Genomic DNA, 17,072 nt, shown 5'->3' with positions numbered 1-17,072 from the left:
CAGTCAGTGACACATTGTTGAAAAATATTAACTGTGTTACATGAACTCTGAAGTATCTGCTCAAAATCCAGCAGAAGATGTTGAGACACATCCAGGGCACCACAGAAATAAGTGATGGGAAAAGGAGAAAAATCCTGAGTCTTACATCAGTAGTGGAGGTGTTGAGACCAATGAAATAAAAATTAACCTCATGTTCACCAGGGATGTGACACAAGTGAGGCCTCTTACAGGGTTCACAGAACAACAAGATGGAGGTCTATTTCTGAGAAAGGGTGGCTTTGGAAGTTGCATATTACAAATTTCTGAAAAATAACAAACTACGTTTAAGTGAATGGAGCAGCAGAGGCATGTAAGTATTTTGTGGGGTGATAAATTATTATAGTTAGAGTGAAAATAAGATTTCTAGTTATTATTCTACAATGAGTCAATATGCCGAGTCTGATTTTGTAAATAAAGTTGTATTGGCTCACCGCCACATCTATTTGCTTGCATGTTATTCATAGGTGTTTGCAGGCTACAGCGAGCAAAGTTGAGCAGTTGCCACTGAGACCAGATGGCCCGAAAATTCGAAAATATTTACTCTGTGGTCCTTCCCATAGAAAGACTGAGAACCCCTGTTCTACAACATACACAGGCCTTTCTTTGTTGCTCTTGGTCGTACTCGTAAATCCAACTGACCATCTCACAGTTGAGTGACAGGAGAGACTTGGTATCACTTTAAATCACCTTCTAAGTTCTAAATGCAGAATCCAGGACTGCAGATGTCTTGACTATGGTAAATTGTTGGTGAAGAATTCTATTACAGAGGACACAATCACCACCCTTTGTAAACTGCTATGAACCTGCATTTCTGTTTCTCAATGTTACTTACAGGTCTCCTAGTAGATGTTAAGGTGCCTGAGGTTTTCTTGTTTTACATCATGCTCATCCTGGAAGCACTTAGAAAAGGACTGGAATGCAGCAGTTACACAAAATACATCTTCTGGATAGATTGATGAACTTGCAATTGACATTAATAAGTTCTCTAAATTTACAAGAAACAGATTTACTAAAATTATAATCTGATTAGTAAAAATACTACAATTTAATTGATTTGTAATATTACAATTGTAATACTACAAGTTAATTAAACTTACTGTTATTAAAGAAATTAGTTTTGAAAGCTACCTCTTAAATCACCTCTCATACTGCATAATGGTTTTCTACAGTTTTGGACATTTCACTGTTGATCTAATTGGTAGAGGGTTATATGGGTTCCCCTTAAGGTTTATATGATTCTTCCATTAACTGTTCTAAAATATCATCCTGGAATATCTTTCTGGATGTTGAATGTTTTCACCCATTTAAATACCTCAGGAAGAAGTTCTCTGCTAACTTTAAAGGTTGATTATATGTGCGTTACTGAAAAACAACAAAAAGTAAGCCAGAGAGAGAGAGAAAACGCAGAAAGCCATAATCATAGCCATAATGGCTTCCATTTATTGAACACTTAACATAGGCCAAGCACTCGCCAGGAATTATTGACACATGGTCACTAATCCTCGGTCCAGTTCTGTCCTTGGCCCTCTTTACTTACAGATAAGTAAACAGATGCTCAGAGAAGCTAAGTTACTTGCTAAAATTTGTACAACCAATTTATGTACAACTGGGATTTGAGCTCAAGTCTTTCTGGCTCCAGAATTAAAGCTTTTTCCATTATGCATCATCCTGTCTTTGAAAAGGGGAAACATATCTTTTCATTCTGGGGGACTCAGCAAAAGGATTTAACTGCTTTTGCTAGTGCAGCATACAAGTAAGCTTTCCTAGTAAGCTTGAGGTTCTTAAGATCAGATATGGGGAACAGAGGCATTCTATGTATCTGGGAAACATCTGCATGCCTGGAGAGAGCAAAGAAAAAGTCCCTTCTACAAGGAGCATCCAGGAAGTACAGGAGTCAGAAAAGAGATCCAGTGCACTTGAGATGAGAGGTGCATGATGGCTGGGCTCCAAGAGCCCAAACTTGGGCTCCTGGGACAAGTTCATGGGCCATGGAGGACTTTCTGCAGGGGACACCTGGCTCGTTCTCAGGCACTGGACAGGTGATAACAGGAGGATGCTGCAGACAGAGGACAAAACAGATGTAACAGCACTGACATGAGAGGAGGCAAAGCACAATCAGGTACCTGCAAGTGGCTCAGCCGCTGCAGAGCTGAGGCTGGTGGGAAGGGGTGGGGCGAGGCTGTGGGTGCTACAGGGCCTAGCGCACTATCCCAAGAGATCTGGGTTATTTGTTCTGCAGGGAATGAGAACCATTGAAGGATTATGAAGGCAGACTTGAGTTTTAGAATGATGCCTTGGAGAGCTGTGGGTCAGGCCCGGAGCCAAGCCAGCATCTCCTGCAGCACCCCCAGGAGTAAGTGATGCATCCAGGGCAGAGGCAGTAGGATGAAAAGTTTAGGAAAGTGACTTTTGACTAATACCGAAGGCAAACATTCACTGAGACCTGGAACCAGAGATCATCAAAATGATTCTTACATTATATGCAACTCAAAAGGCCGGGAAGAAATGGAAATACTTTTCTACTTTGTGGATGTTATAAATATTAGATTTTAAAACATGTTAAATAAGAAATGAGAATCTTAAACTGATCCAAAAGATAAGCTCAAAACAGTTCTTAAGATCTTCCATAAGAATGCAACACCAGGGTAAAATTTCTACACACCTTCCTCGTCTTTTTATCCAAATCCAAAAAATTATTTAAATTCCATATGAGATAGAGTTAAGGAAAGGAAAGGAAAAAACTGTGTCATTCTTTCTAGGTCATGAAGACTTATTTATAAGAAAAAACAGACCCAAACTCCTCAAAAGTCCAAAAAGCTGTTAGATGAGTAGTAAAGGTAAACCACAGTAGAGGGAAATATCCAGAATGGGTTTTGATACACAGAAGATCATGCAACAAAAAGAACTAAAAATGTGGGGAAATTGATTTGCCATGAAATATTGATGTTTACAGTCAGAAGATCCCAATTCCTAGAGTCATCTGAGAAGGTTCTCTAAGAGAGGTAATTAAAATGATAATCAAGTGAACCAAATACTAATGAACCAACTCTGCAGGATTTGCCAGGAGACAATAGTAATGACAGTGCATCCCACCTGCACAGGTGAGGTTCTTCAATTCACCACCTCCTAATCTCTGCTGGGATCCACCCACCTCTGTCTCAACAACTGTCACCTCCAATCTCACAACCACCAAATGTGTTCACAAGTGACTGGTCCACCCGAGAACCTCTGTGTCTGGGACACAAAACTTTCACCCCATAATAAGAAGAGTTTGCTAAGAATCCAGATACTCTTTGGCAGGGAAAGACTAGAAGATCTTCCAAATGAAAGCCTAGCTCTGCCTACAGAACTTCCTTGGTGCTCAGTCAAGAGAAGCAGTCATCGACCTGTTAAGAAACCTTAGGGACTCCCCTGGTGGTCCAGTGGGTAAGACTCCATGCTCTCAATGCAGGGGGCCCGGGTTCGATCCCAGGTCGGGGAACTAGATCCCCACAGGCATGCCACAACTAAAGAGTCTGCACGCCGCAATGAAGATCCCGAGTGCTGCAACGAAGACCCGATGCAGCCAAAATAAATAATAAATAAGTAAATATTTTTTTTAAAAAGACCACTTCAAAAGAAACCTTAAACCAGAGGTTTAGATCACAGTATAACCTGTAGCTTGAAGCACTAAGTACTTCCTTGACCAAACTTCCAGAGGTATGTGTAAGGCAGTTTACTTCAGATTAACGTCCTCAGTGTCTTCAGGATTTTTGAAAATGTCTTTATTTCTCAATTAATAGGAACCCAAATCAGTGACCTTCTCTGCCTCATTAACTAGCTAAAATATGATGATCTCTATGGGTTCAGTAACCAAGTGCACAGGGGCTGCTGGACTCAAGCATCCAGCCTACTGTTCCTATGGATCATGTCAATATCCCTGGAGCCAGTTCAGGTTCACCTCATTTTTCTGTCAGTGATGAGTAATCCCAATCTTGAACTTCCCTTTGTATATCCAGTTTCCTAATTCTTCAGTCATCTTTGTATCTTTCCTCTGATTCCTCTATAATACAGTAAGCTTGATTTAAAACTTATTTAAAATTCATGTGAGGATCTGACTTATCTTGAAGAAAACAAAAGGATAAAATAAAAGTTTGAGGACGTCGGGGCTGTTTTCACTCTTCCTGATTCTCTTTAAAGGGCACCACTACCTGACCCAGCAGTCATGCTCAGAGACAGTGCAAAGAGAAAGGACTGCCCACTGTCCCCCTCGATGGGTGCTGTCCAAGGCACACGGATGCTTACAATGCTGCTACACCTGGTCATGCGTGTGTGTGCCTATTCATTCCATCCCTCATGTGTCTATTCATGCAGGCATCCATTTAACATTATGTACCCCCGGTGCTGGGACAAATAAAAATATTTAAAAGCTCTGGTTCCTGCCACAGGTCTCAAAAGCTCATATCAAGGCCCAGGGAACATGTGACAGAAGGACATACAGACAAATAAGCATCATGAAATATGATGTGAGGATTCCTGTGGAAAGTCATAATAATAACACAGAGCAGGAGAGGATGGGACCATGGGGAAGGTTCCCACCACCTCAGCCTTCATCCCCAGATCAGTGATTCCCCACTGGTCCGTGAGGAGCCGAGGACATGGGTCCCTTCACCACCTCAACTCTACTTCTGGTCTACTCGGGTCTCTCTCCCAGCAGAACAGGTCAAAGGACGAAAGGAGAGCAGGAATGTCCAGGATTAGAACAGAAGGCTCGGTGGCATCATGAGTGGTTTGAACAACACTGAGACTCAGACTTGCTAAACTTTTAGTAAACCAGACAAACCAATTATTGGAACTGTGTCCCCCCACCCCACATGAATTCACACGTCGAGGCCCTAACTCCCAGTGTGACTGCACTGAGAGTGATGATGGAATTCGGATTAAATGGAGACCTAAGAGTGGAGCCCTGATCTGGTCTAATTTTAGTGTCCTTATAAGAAAAGACAACAGAGCTTGCTCCCTCCCTGTTCCTCTCCCTTTCTCTCTCCGTCTGCCTCTCCCTCTTTCTCTTTCCCTCTTCCTCTCTCCCTGCTATGTAAGAGCACAGTGAGAAGGCAGCTATCTGCCAGTCAGGAAGAGAGCCATCACTAGAACCCATTCTGGTACCCTAATCTCAGACTGCCAATATCCAGAACTGTGAGAAAATAAATTTCTGTTGTTTAAGCCACCCAGTCTATGCCATTTCGTTACAGCAGCCTGAGCTAATTAATACACCAAGCCATGGCTAGGAATCTTAGGAAAATATTCTATATTATAAATAAAACTCTGTTTAAACTCTTCATCTGTTATTTTCTGCTTTCCCTTCCCATTTTTGGTCAATGCCTTGATCTAGAGTTTGAGGCTTAGGTATGGCATAGAAGGTGAATTTTTAAGAAACTAAAGAAAAGGTTAAAAACTAAATATTTCCAGTTTGACCCACAAAGATTACAATTCTTCTTCTTTTCCTAAAAATTATCCAGAACACCAAAGAGCACAGGAAATGCATAGGTAATTTATATTTTTGACAAAATTAGAAGATCAGTAGAAACTCCAGACTCCAAAGTGGGTGTGAGGGCTACTAAATGTAAGCAGGACCCAGAGGTGGGAAACCAAGAAAAGACACTCTAAGAGACCCCCCTTAAAGGAGGCTGTAGATTCAGAAAGGAAGCAGAGATGCACCTCAGGGTGAGGGGCCTGTAAAAGCCAGGTCCCTGTTTTGCAATTGTAGGAATACTGCGGGGAGCCCTCTTGGATTCAGGATGTTCAGGAGGCTATAGGCTCCAGAAGGAATGGCATCACTAGGAGTATGGCAGGAAGCAGTCCCACTCTGAGGTAGGAGATTCTGTCAGTTAGCGTTTGTGTGGCTATAAGAACACAGTGACTTGAATGCCATTTAATACAGTGATTCACCCCCACAAGTGCTCAGAGAGTTCTAGTGCTAATGATGAGAATGACTGGCAGTAGCAGTAGTAGTATTTAGTTCATGTTAAAAGGGCACTCTGGGGCTTCCCTGGTGGCACAGTGGTTGAGAGTCCTCCTGCCGATGCAGGGGACGTGGGTTCATGCCCCGGTCCGGGAGGATTCCACGTGCCGCGGAGCGGCTGGGTCCGTGAGCCGTGGCTGCTGAGCCTGCGCGTCTGGAGCCTGTGCTCCACGATGGGAGAGGCCACAGCAGTGAGAGGCCCGTGTACCGCAAAAAAAAAAAAAAAAAGGGGGGGGGGCACTCTGAAAAATAGTAGAGTAAATGCAAAGTATTAATAAAACATCAAATAGCAGTAAAGTTGCTGGACTTCAAAAATAAAGAAGTCCATTGGGCAACCAGGTAGAAAGATCAATTTTGTAAGGGAAAAGAGAAATTCAGGCTGGTCTTAGATTACCAAACAACGACCTTAATAAATTCTAAAAAGTAGAAATAACATAGACAGTTATCTAATCTTAACGCAAAAAAGGCTAAAATTAATAACAAAAACAGAAGGGAAAAATCCACAATCATCAAAACAACAGCAAACGTTTTTCTTGTATAACAAAAGAAATTCAAACCAAATCAGCAAAATATCTAGAAAATAATGATGATGAGCACATATAAAGCACAGAGCTAAAGCAGGCTCCAGAGGAAAATGTATAGCCTTCAGTATTTACATAAATATGAGAGAAAAAATAAATTGATTAAGCATCTAACACAAGAAGTTCAAAATAAAAACCAAAACAAAACCAAAGAAAATTAATGTAAGGAATTAACAAAGAAAAAATCTGAAATTAAAAAAAAAACAGAAATTCAATAAAAATAATAAATATATCCAAAACTCATTCCTTGGAGAAATAAAGAAAAATAAATTTAAAAATTTGCTAGATGACTCAGGAGTTAATAGAGAAAGGACAAATCCCAAGAATAAGAAACTAACCAGGGAAAAGTAAACATCAGAACAGAAGTAATTGAAACTATGAAAAGAGATCACTCTATAAAATATAATTGCAACCTTAGATGAAAGAGACTGCATTTATAAGAGTATATCTTTGAGAAAAACACCCCAGAAAAGAAAGTAAATCTAAACAGAAGAATCTGCACAGAAAAAAAGGGGATGATCTTTAATCTAAATAAACATTTGAGATGGAAAATGGTCACTCATGAGTGAAGCACTCAGAATCATCCCTGGCCCATGGCCAGTGCTGCCTGTGTTTGCTCTTATTATTGTCAAAACAGATCCAAAACCCCTCATAATTTATTAGTCAAAAGAATCAAGCAGAAAATTAGATAAAAACACAACATGACCTACTGAGCTAATTCCAGATTCAAGAATCATTCAATATTATAAAAGGGAAGAAATCATACAGTCTTGCCCACGGGTAATTTTTTTTAGAAACTCTTTTGATAAACTTCAAGATCAATCTTTAAAGAAAAGAAAAAGAAAAAAGAAAATGTCTGTAAGTAGGAATACATGGTTACTTCCTTCAAATTATAACATTTATTTAACTTAACCCAAATGCCAGCATGTTGTTTAAAGGACAAACGTCAACTCTACTAAATAAAAAAACAGACAAGTGTGTCTACTATCACCACATTACTGTCGACCTTTTTCTAGAGGTACTAGGCAAAGCAATTGGAAAGAAAAGGTGGCTATAAAAATCAGAAAGTAAAGATTTACTTGAAAATGATGTGATTATATACCTCGAAATCCTAGAAGGGTCAAATGCAAAATTACTACAAACAATGAGAAACTTTAGAGTGGTTGGAAGAAGCATATTCACTGAAAACCTTTTGAAACCTTTATCTCAACTTTTTTTAAAAAAAGTGACCCCATCACCTATTTTTAAAAATGGGGCAAAAAGCCAATGGCAGATGTTTAGTTCCCCTACCTGTCTGCAACCGTTCCTCAGGAATCCTTGTTGATTGCCTTATGGATGAGAGTTTTGTTTAAGCAAGAGTGGAATTCCCATATGTTTCCTCACTCTAAATCCTTCTAGTTTTGCTTTATTTTCCTATGTGTTACCATAAATATCTTCCAAGGAGGTATCTTCGTATGTTGCACACCATAGAGCTTAGTAATACCTGAGTAGTCAAGTGAAGGGGAGCCCCATGGACTCTCTGGTCTTGGAGAATACATGGAGGGTCTGTAGCAAGCCATGAAGGAGAGGAGTGGAACTGCTGTCCATCTGTGGAGGTTGGTATCGGGAGCGGGTTGAATACGAGCCCCCAAGTTATGTCCACTAGGAACCTCAGAATACTACCTTTTTTTTTTTTGGCATAAGGGTCTTTGCAGACGTAATTAAATTAAGGATGTTGCTTTGAGATCATCAGAGTGGGCCCTAAAGACAATGGCCAGTGTCCCTATAAGAATGGGACAAGATGCACAGACACGAAGAGAAGGCCACGTAAAGATGGAGGAAAAGAAGGGAGTTTTGAAGCCCCAAAAGCCAAGGTACACCGAGGATTTCTGGCAACCACCAGAAGCTAGGAAAGAGGTATAAAAACCTTCTCACTCAGAGCCTCCAGGGGACCAACTCTGCCACAGCTTGGTTTTGATTTTTGTGAGATGATAAACTCCAGAATTTAGCAATTGCTGTTGTTTAAAGCACCTAAGTTTGTGGTAATTTTTTCAGCAGCATTAGGAAACCAATACAGTATCTCAGCTGAGGGGGTGGAAGGAGTGATGCAAAGAGATGGAGCTGTATACATGCAGGTGTCCAGGACCACAAAGCTGAGATGCAGGATGGTCTGATCCAATGTATCACAGTACCATTGGCTGGTCCAAATGAGCAATCCCCAAGGTTGGCTGGGGAACAGGAGTGGGCTTCTCCAGGGAACAAATACTCCAGGGAAAGAGCTCAAGATGTCCAACTGGCAAGTGATACTATAAACACCTCCTTCTCACTCCTGACAAGGGTTGAGTCGTCTCTTGGGTCTCCAAAAGCTGGTGTCTTACTAACCTACAGAAGCACAGGTTCCCAGGTATTAGCTGAACTTCCAAACTTCACTCATCAGTGTAGTGTGGGCTTCTAGCATCTCACCAGGATGAATCTCACTGCCTTGAGTCTGCAGAGGACATTCTACGGGATGGTCAACCAGTCCAGACCTGGGCTCTGAGGGTCTTACGTATGTATGATGCAACTTTTGCCCTACTCAGTTCCATAGGTCATTTGGACTTTGATTATTAACATATATCCTCAAAGCATTTTCATGTTCCATTTATCTCAGCTTCTATAAAAGTCATTTAGACTATATTACCGCTGCTGCTGCTGTCTACTGTTTACTGAGGACTGAGGACAAGGCCAGCCTAACAACAGGTTCTTCCTATACACCAGGTCATCTAATCAGCACCAAGGCCAGCAACGTTCTAGGGAGGTTGGTGTTACTGCTGCCATTTTAGAGATGAGAAAACTGAGTAAACTAAAGACTTAGGCCAAGTTTATGCGATGCTGCAGTTTGGTTTTCCAGGAAGCACATATGAAACAGAGCTGGGTGTTTAGTAGGGAGCGCCCTTCGGATCAATGCCCAAGCGGAGGGAAAGACTTGGGACTTGGCAGAGGGAGAAGTTGGGCTGGGATGCAGGCCTGACAACTTCAGACAGACTCACCGAAGCTGTGGCGCTGAAATGGCCAATCAGAATTGTCTTGCATTGGGCCCCCCACCTCGATCAGTCATGGATGTGGCCCGCCCTTGGAAAGTCATGACCTTGGGCTGGCAGCTCTGTGCAGCTGAGGCAGCCTGGAAGGGACTAAGGATGGAAAGCCAGCTGTTACCAACACCCCGAAGAGCTGGACAATCAGTCTTTCTTTGAGGGGGCTCCGGGTGGTCCACCTTCATGTCCACGACGCACAGCTATAAAGTGGGAGAAACTGAATCCAAGCCCAGATTCCATCTGAGACCAAAGTGCTTGCTGTGTCCACCATCTCATACTCTCTGACATGCCATTCATGAGCTGCTGAGAAGGACAGCAAAAGTGATGAACCCAGAGTCTGGCCGGCAGGAACTCACATCTCCCGGGGAAAGCAAATTTGATGTACATCATTCTCAAAGAGGGCACGCTGTGATTATTGCTGCAAAAATGGATAGAAAGTACGTCCCCTCCCTTAGCCTGTCCAGGTCACTGCATTCCACAAACATAATGAGGATGTTGTAGTTCTATCACTATGCAGTTATTGTTATCAACACTTGATGTTTACTAACTGATGCTAACTGTGCACCTGGTCCAGTTAAGTCCTTTTCATTTATCATCTCATCCAATCATCTCTGCTGTCCTAGGAAGAAGGCATTGTTATTATTACTTCCACTTTACAGGTAACTAGGAGCATCCCCAGCCCTGTCTGCCCTTAGAATGTCTCCCAGTGACTATCTGTACATCCTCTCTCCATTGCACCAATGGAGTTTCGTTGGGTTTCTCTCTACTCTTTAAAGAGATACCTTAGGACCAGAGCAAAGTTCTCGCTAAAGTCAAGCTGCAGATATATTACTCTCTCAAGTTCACACAACTTAGCAGATTCATCGTTTGACCTGTAAGTACCTAGAAGGAGTCTGTCTCGTGTGACTCCCCATAGGGGTTGCTGACTTTCTCACTGTCCACTAAGGGTTTTAAAAAGTATCATTACTAGCACAACATTGTAAAGCAATTATACTCCAATAAAGATGTTAAAAAAAAAGTGGTCTGTTTGCTTCAAATAATAATTAAAAAATAAAAAGCATCATTGATGGTTTAATAAATGACTAGAAATCAGTATCTTTCACAAACTATCCTCAAAAATAAAAATTTGGAATGGACAGAGCCTCAGATCTTTGTATATACTGTAACAAAAATGCATGGATTGGTGAAAGTACTAGGAAAACCACCTGTCAAGATGTCAGCCAGTGGAACATGCCATTCAGCTGACATTTAATCAATCTGTAATGATGTAAGTCATCTGACATGAATCCATTGCTTTGAATGAACAGAAAGTACAGAATTCAGATGACAGGTTCAAGAAGAGGATAGAGACAGCTGTTGGGGGATCGATGGCATTTTTCATTTTTAGAGAAATCCTTTTTCATGCTCCTTTGATCAAATCTCCAAGACAAAACTCATAGTCTGAAAGGGCTTCCGTTTACCTCTGTTCCTTCTATCTCCTCCCCAAAACAGGTTCACAAATGTTGGAAAATAAACTTAGGTCTCATTCCATCATTAGAGTCAAATAGTTAACTACCAACGTGAAGCTTCTCTGTCTCAGACACTTTTTTTTTTATTGAAGTATAGTTGATTTACAATGTTGGGTTAGTTTCAGGTATACAGCAAAGTGATTCAGTTTTATGTATATGAATATGCATATATCTATTCTTTTTCAGATTATTTTTCATTATAGGGTTATTGCAAGATATTGAATATGGTTCCCTATGCTATACAGTAGGTATTTTATCAGTTATCAGTTATCTATTTTACATATAGGAGTGTGTTTCTGTTAATCCCAAATTCTTAATTTATCCCTCCCTCTCCTCCTTTCCCCTTTGGTCACCATAAGTTTATTTTCTATGTCTGTGGGTCTATTTCTGTTTTGTAAATAAGTTCACTTGTATTATTTTTTCAGATTCCACATATACGGAGACATCATATGATATTTGTCTTGCTCTGACTTACTTCATTCAGTATGATAATCTCTGGGTCCTTCCATGTTGCTGCAAATGGTATTATTTCATTCTTTTTTATGGCTGAGTAATATGCCATTATATATACACAACATCTGCTTTACCCATTCATCTCACGATGGACATTTAGGTTGCTTCCATGTCCTGGCTATTGTAAGTAGTGCTGCTATGAACATTGGGGTGCATGTATCTTTTTGAGTTATAGTTTTCTCTGGATATATGCCCAGGAGTGGGACTGCAGGATCATATGGTAGTTCTATTTTTAGTTTTTTAAAGGAACCTCCATACTGTTCTCCATAGTGACTGCACCAATTTACATTCCCACTAAGAGTGTAGGAGGGTTCCCTCAAACATTCTTAAAATTGCCAGAGCATTTTTAAATGATTTGGCATCCTGCAGGGAAGTGCTAATTTTCGTTTTGTTGTTCACTTGCCCTACAAAACTCTCTCTGATGCGATGATGGTGCGAAGTTCCTGTCATTTAGAGGAGAATGAGGTTTATCTGTCCAGCTGGGGGAAGGGTAAGGAAGGCAAAAGGAGAACAGAACTGTGAAGTGCGTTTTGATTTGCTTCAGGACACAGTCACATTAGGTACTTTCCTGTTTTTAACCTCTTCTCTATGCTTACCCCACTCCTTCCAAATTATAATGTCTTTAGAACAGATAAATGATACCTTGTTCAAATAGGATACAGATCATAATCAATAGCTGGATGCTACACAGAATGAAGAGTGATACAGTCTCTTTTCCCCTCTTTGGAAAATATTAATATCCTGAGCTTCTCTAAAGACAAAACCGCAAGAACAGAGATCCAAATTCCTAACAATTCGTCTCTTCCACAGCCAGAAACTGGGCAGCTGGTAACGTGCTGTTTCTCCTTTGAGCTTCTCAGATTAGATCCTAAATGCAATTTAATTCCAGACTCCAATATACAGTTCCTGAATTATACTGAAAATGAATCAGTTATGTAACAAATCTGCGTTACTACGATTGCACACTTGCCATAGATGACAGGCTATATTTTCTATTTTAGGTCCAAATGAAAATTTTTCAAATTATATCACAACTTAAATATATTAAAGTATCCACTGCATAAAGGAATCCTATAAAATTTCTCTGAAATATGAGTAATCCTGTTAGAAAATCAATATGCACTGCCTGGCTTATCTTCTTTAATAAATATGGATTCTCATATAACCTGCTTGTGAAAGAAATCTATATTCAAATTCCTCCCTCTCTCACGGGAAAATAAAACATACAGAAAATGAAAATTCAGACCATGCTAAGAATACCAAGGAAATAAATACATTAAAAAAATTAAGTAAATTTCAAATACAAAATGCAATTGTAATATGTGAATAGGAATATTTGGAAATTCCTTGATGATGGTTCAGTACCCTGCTGACAGTGTACCTGACCTACAGAAGTTTAACAAATGAAGAACAGACAAGGTGCATATTTAAAATGGAGTAAGTGCTACACAAACACAGGCTGCAGGATGGACTGGGCTCCTGACTGATGGGCCAGCTGCCCCAGTCTGGGAGGCAGGACACCTACCCAGATCCCTAACCTTGTCTAATGGCTGCATAGCTGCCACCCTTCCTCCCAGGGCCCAAGCAGGAGGCAGGCACCATGGTATGAGGTGGGAAGTTTCATCGTGCTTTCCTAGCCTCAGTCTCCCTCTGACGTGATATAATCATAGGCAAAAAAGACTCCTTGCTGCTTTTGTGGAACTTTCCGTCAAACGCATGCTATCCTACTGATACAGGCAAAATTCTTATTTTCTTGTTAACCATAAATTGTTAAGGGCTTTGTACCTCTGCTAAATTCGTGATAGGCAAACAAAGTATCCTTCTTACATAGACAGTACAAAACTGCTTTTAAGTTTCCTAACATCAAAATAATTTATTCCCTTGGTTATTAAGGATTCCAGATCCCCTTAATAATCTCAGATTCCAGAAAAGCTTTTCTTTGAAATCCAGTTAGGAAACAAAGACAGAAAAGAGTTAGAAGAAAAGGTGCCAAGACCAGTACAGTACAAAGGGAATCACACAAAGTAACTGAAAAGAATCTCTTCCTCTTCTACAAATAAAGTCTGTTCAAAATGTGTTTGCTGTCTTCCTCTTCCGGGCTCATCCTCTACCCCTTCTCTTCTTGTCCTTTTCCTTCCCTCCTGAATAACTGAGTGCCCGGCCCTCAGGTGAGGCAGAGAAGAGAAGCGTCTGCACCAACAGGGGACGGGGGAAGCGAAACTCACCCAAGATGACAAAGCTGGGCTGGGTGTGTGGAGTTCCTACACTGGGCAAAGTCAAGTGCACAGCCTGAGCTGGGGGAGGGGATACCCTCTCGTGGACTGGGTGTCAGAGCCCCAGCTGCCGGAGGGGACACCCTCTCATGGACTGGGTTTCAGAGCTCCAGCTGGGGGAACGGGACATGGGGATGGGGGAAGGAAGCTGTCTCAAGTGAGAGGGCAGGGGGAGGGGCTGACAGTTGCAACAGGAGACTGGTTACATGCAGGGTTTCATCAAATAAATAAATATATTTAGGATCATGAGAGCTAAATATTTTTCACTGTTGGTCAAGGGAGCCACAATGGAAAGAGAGAAAACTGGCATAAAACTTATGCTGGAGTGGAAATGGAAATATCAGTGTGAAGTCATGCTGTTTAAGATGTAGGCAGATATAAAAATAAATGGAGATGCAAAGCACTTGGAGTACTGACACCCCAATGGCAAGGGAAAGTCCTAAAGCCCAGATCTTGCCACTAAATGTCATTCTTCACCAAAAAGAACTAGGGCTCCTTGGAGGGATGGCTGATTTTAGGGTTAGGTCAGGGAGGGCACAAGAGGAACCCAAAATAGCTTGTGCCAGAAATTGAGGAAATGCTCAAAGAATCACAGGGACAAGTCAAAGGTACAGCTTGGAGAGGCACCTGGACAAATCTGAGATAATATGGGCATCAAAATAAACAGTGACAGCAGTGGTTTATAATCTACTGAACATCAGACTACGCAGATACAAACAAGCAAATAAATATATTAAAAGTTTGATGAGAAACAGAATATTTGCATAGTTTCAAAGCACCTCTCCACAAAATATGTACTAATGACAAAGAGGAAAAGAGTAATTTCAAAGTGGAAAAGGCTGGTGGACAGCACACTGATAGTAATGACCACTGACAATAATGGGACAAAGTAGACGTACACGCCCCTGATAGACGTGATGAGGACACACCAACCCTTCTGAGATTCCTGCCAAAATGCATAACTTTAATCTATTCATGAGGAAACACTGGACCCCCCATGTTAAAGGACATCTTAGAAAATAACTGGCCTGCAACCTTCAAAAGCGTTAATAAAAGCCAAAGGAACTGTTCCATCCAGAAGGAGACCAAAGAGACTTAAGAACAAAGTGCAATGCATGGGCTCTTGTTCTGTAAAGGACATTACTGGGAAAGCTGGAGGAACCAGAACGTCAGGAATTAAACAATGCACATTTCCAGTTTTGATAGCTGCATTATGGTTATGTAGGAGCATGGTATTATAGGAAGTCCACACCAAAGCAGCTGGAGGCAACAGAGCAACACATCTGGAGGCAACCTATCCTTGAAAGGCTTAGGGGAAAAAATTATCCATACTGGATTTTCAATGTACTGGCAGATCTATAAATGTATTAGGAATTATACTTTGTGTTTAAATGTGTTAGGAGACATCATCCACAATTTTCAGGTATTAAATAAATTTCCTCAAGTAGATGATAGGTCATAGCCTGAGAATGAATTCTCATTCCTGAAATCACTGTGAAATTACTTCTGAAGTGATGGAAACCTGACTTTATATTCTTCTGTTCCTTTCAACATTATTCTTATGGAATAAAGAATGTTATTCTTTTGCTATTCTAGAATTATCCTATCATTATCCTATCTCTGCCTGTCCACTGATAAGAAGTATTTTTCTTTGTTGGTTTTGGAACTTGAGTAAATAAAAATTTAAGATTACATTCTTTCCACTTTTTTTTTTTAACCAATGCAAGAAAATAACAGTGCTAAAAAAAAAAACAAAAAACCTCAGTATAGTACTTGATATCTAAAATATGCCTGGTTCTTTGTAAATCACTTCTTTTTTTCCTTTTTTTTTTTTTTAAACCCCATTTGATCTTCACAGGCAGGTAGCATAATCCTCATTTCCCAGATGTTTTTTCTATTGCATCTGCACCAGCAGATACTTTCTTTATTCATGAAGGGGCAGAAAAAATAGGTACAAAATGTTCAAGGTATGTGTTCCACGGTAACCCACGACCAGCAAGATGCCATGAGCAGTGAAATATGTATGAGTGCCCTGTTGCCTGTGTGACCAGGACTTTCCTGTAGTGATTTCTATAGTGTAAACTGGCAGAGCAAATTATTATTGTTACATAATATTCTTACATAAATTATTATGTACTCATTCCTACGAAAACCATACCCATCACCCTGACCTGAATGTGACTACCTAAGGTTGAGCCTAATGGCCCCACTAAAGGGAGGGTGGAAGAATGGAATTTATGGGAGAAAGGAGAAATGTCCCATGAATATCCTCATGGGAGACTGTGAAAGGTAGAAAAAGCAAGTAAAAGCTGGGGCAGGACTCGTGTAAAAAGGAACACTTCTTCCACCTCATCCCAGGCACAGCTGGATTGTTTCATCTTTTAATAAAACACCCACCTTCTCTTTCAGTTGATTAGTTACTGACCAGCCACCGTGCGTGTCTCTGGCGATGCAGGTTACTGATGTGACTACTCTGCTCCGTCACAGGAAAGACATAGTTCCCTCCACTTCCTGGAGGGGATGCTTCTTAGTAACGTCCAAACAAGTCTGGGAAACGGGCACCACTGTGCCAGATCAGGAGCTTTACCCTCACTCGGTGCCCACAGAGGACATTTCACAAGTGCTCAGGCTACGCTTAATGAATGTTTGTTATGAGCGCTCAGAGACGAGTATTGAGAAAAGGCGTCCCTAGAACGCTTTCCAACTAAGGGCAATTACTACAGACCCAAGGGTAAGCCTCCATTTCCATCTCAAGTTTCCAAGTAAAACATTCCTTCAAGTGAAGGACAAACCGGTTTCTGAGACCCTCAGGGCTCAAGTGACCCACGTCTAAAATCCCCTTTTCAACGACAGTGGTGTTCATAACTACTCCTCTCAGCCCCGCTGCATTCTGCACACTGGCTGCATTTGTTACATTTGATTCCAACACAGCAAAATAAAGCACACTTTTTACAGGTAAAAAAGAGACTGTTAAGAGTAAGTGCAAACCACTGCCCCTCATGTCTACGGATGTATGTAACAGGAAATTAAATGGTTTTTTAAATGCTTTTAACTAATTAAATAGGAAGGCTTCGCTGGAATGCCACTTAGCAGTAAAGCTAAAT

General features: G+C 40.9%; 1 protein-coding gene across 1 annotated transcript in view; it reads right to left on the bottom strand.

Moving 5' to 3' along the window:
* ADCY2 (adenylate cyclase 2) overlaps nucleotides 1-17,072 on the bottom strand; it is a 434,114-nt gene that overhangs the window by 308,265 nt on the left and 108,777 nt on the right. The window lies entirely within an intron of this gene.

Source organism: Lagenorhynchus albirostris, chromosome 3 (genome assembly GCF_949774975.1).
Source record: "Lagenorhynchus albirostris chromosome 3, mLagAlb1.1, whole genome shotgun sequence".
Lineage (NCBI taxonomy): Eukaryota > Metazoa > Chordata > Mammalia > Artiodactyla > Delphinidae > Lagenorhynchus > Lagenorhynchus albirostris.
This window is presented reverse-complemented; position numbering and strand designations above follow the sequence as displayed.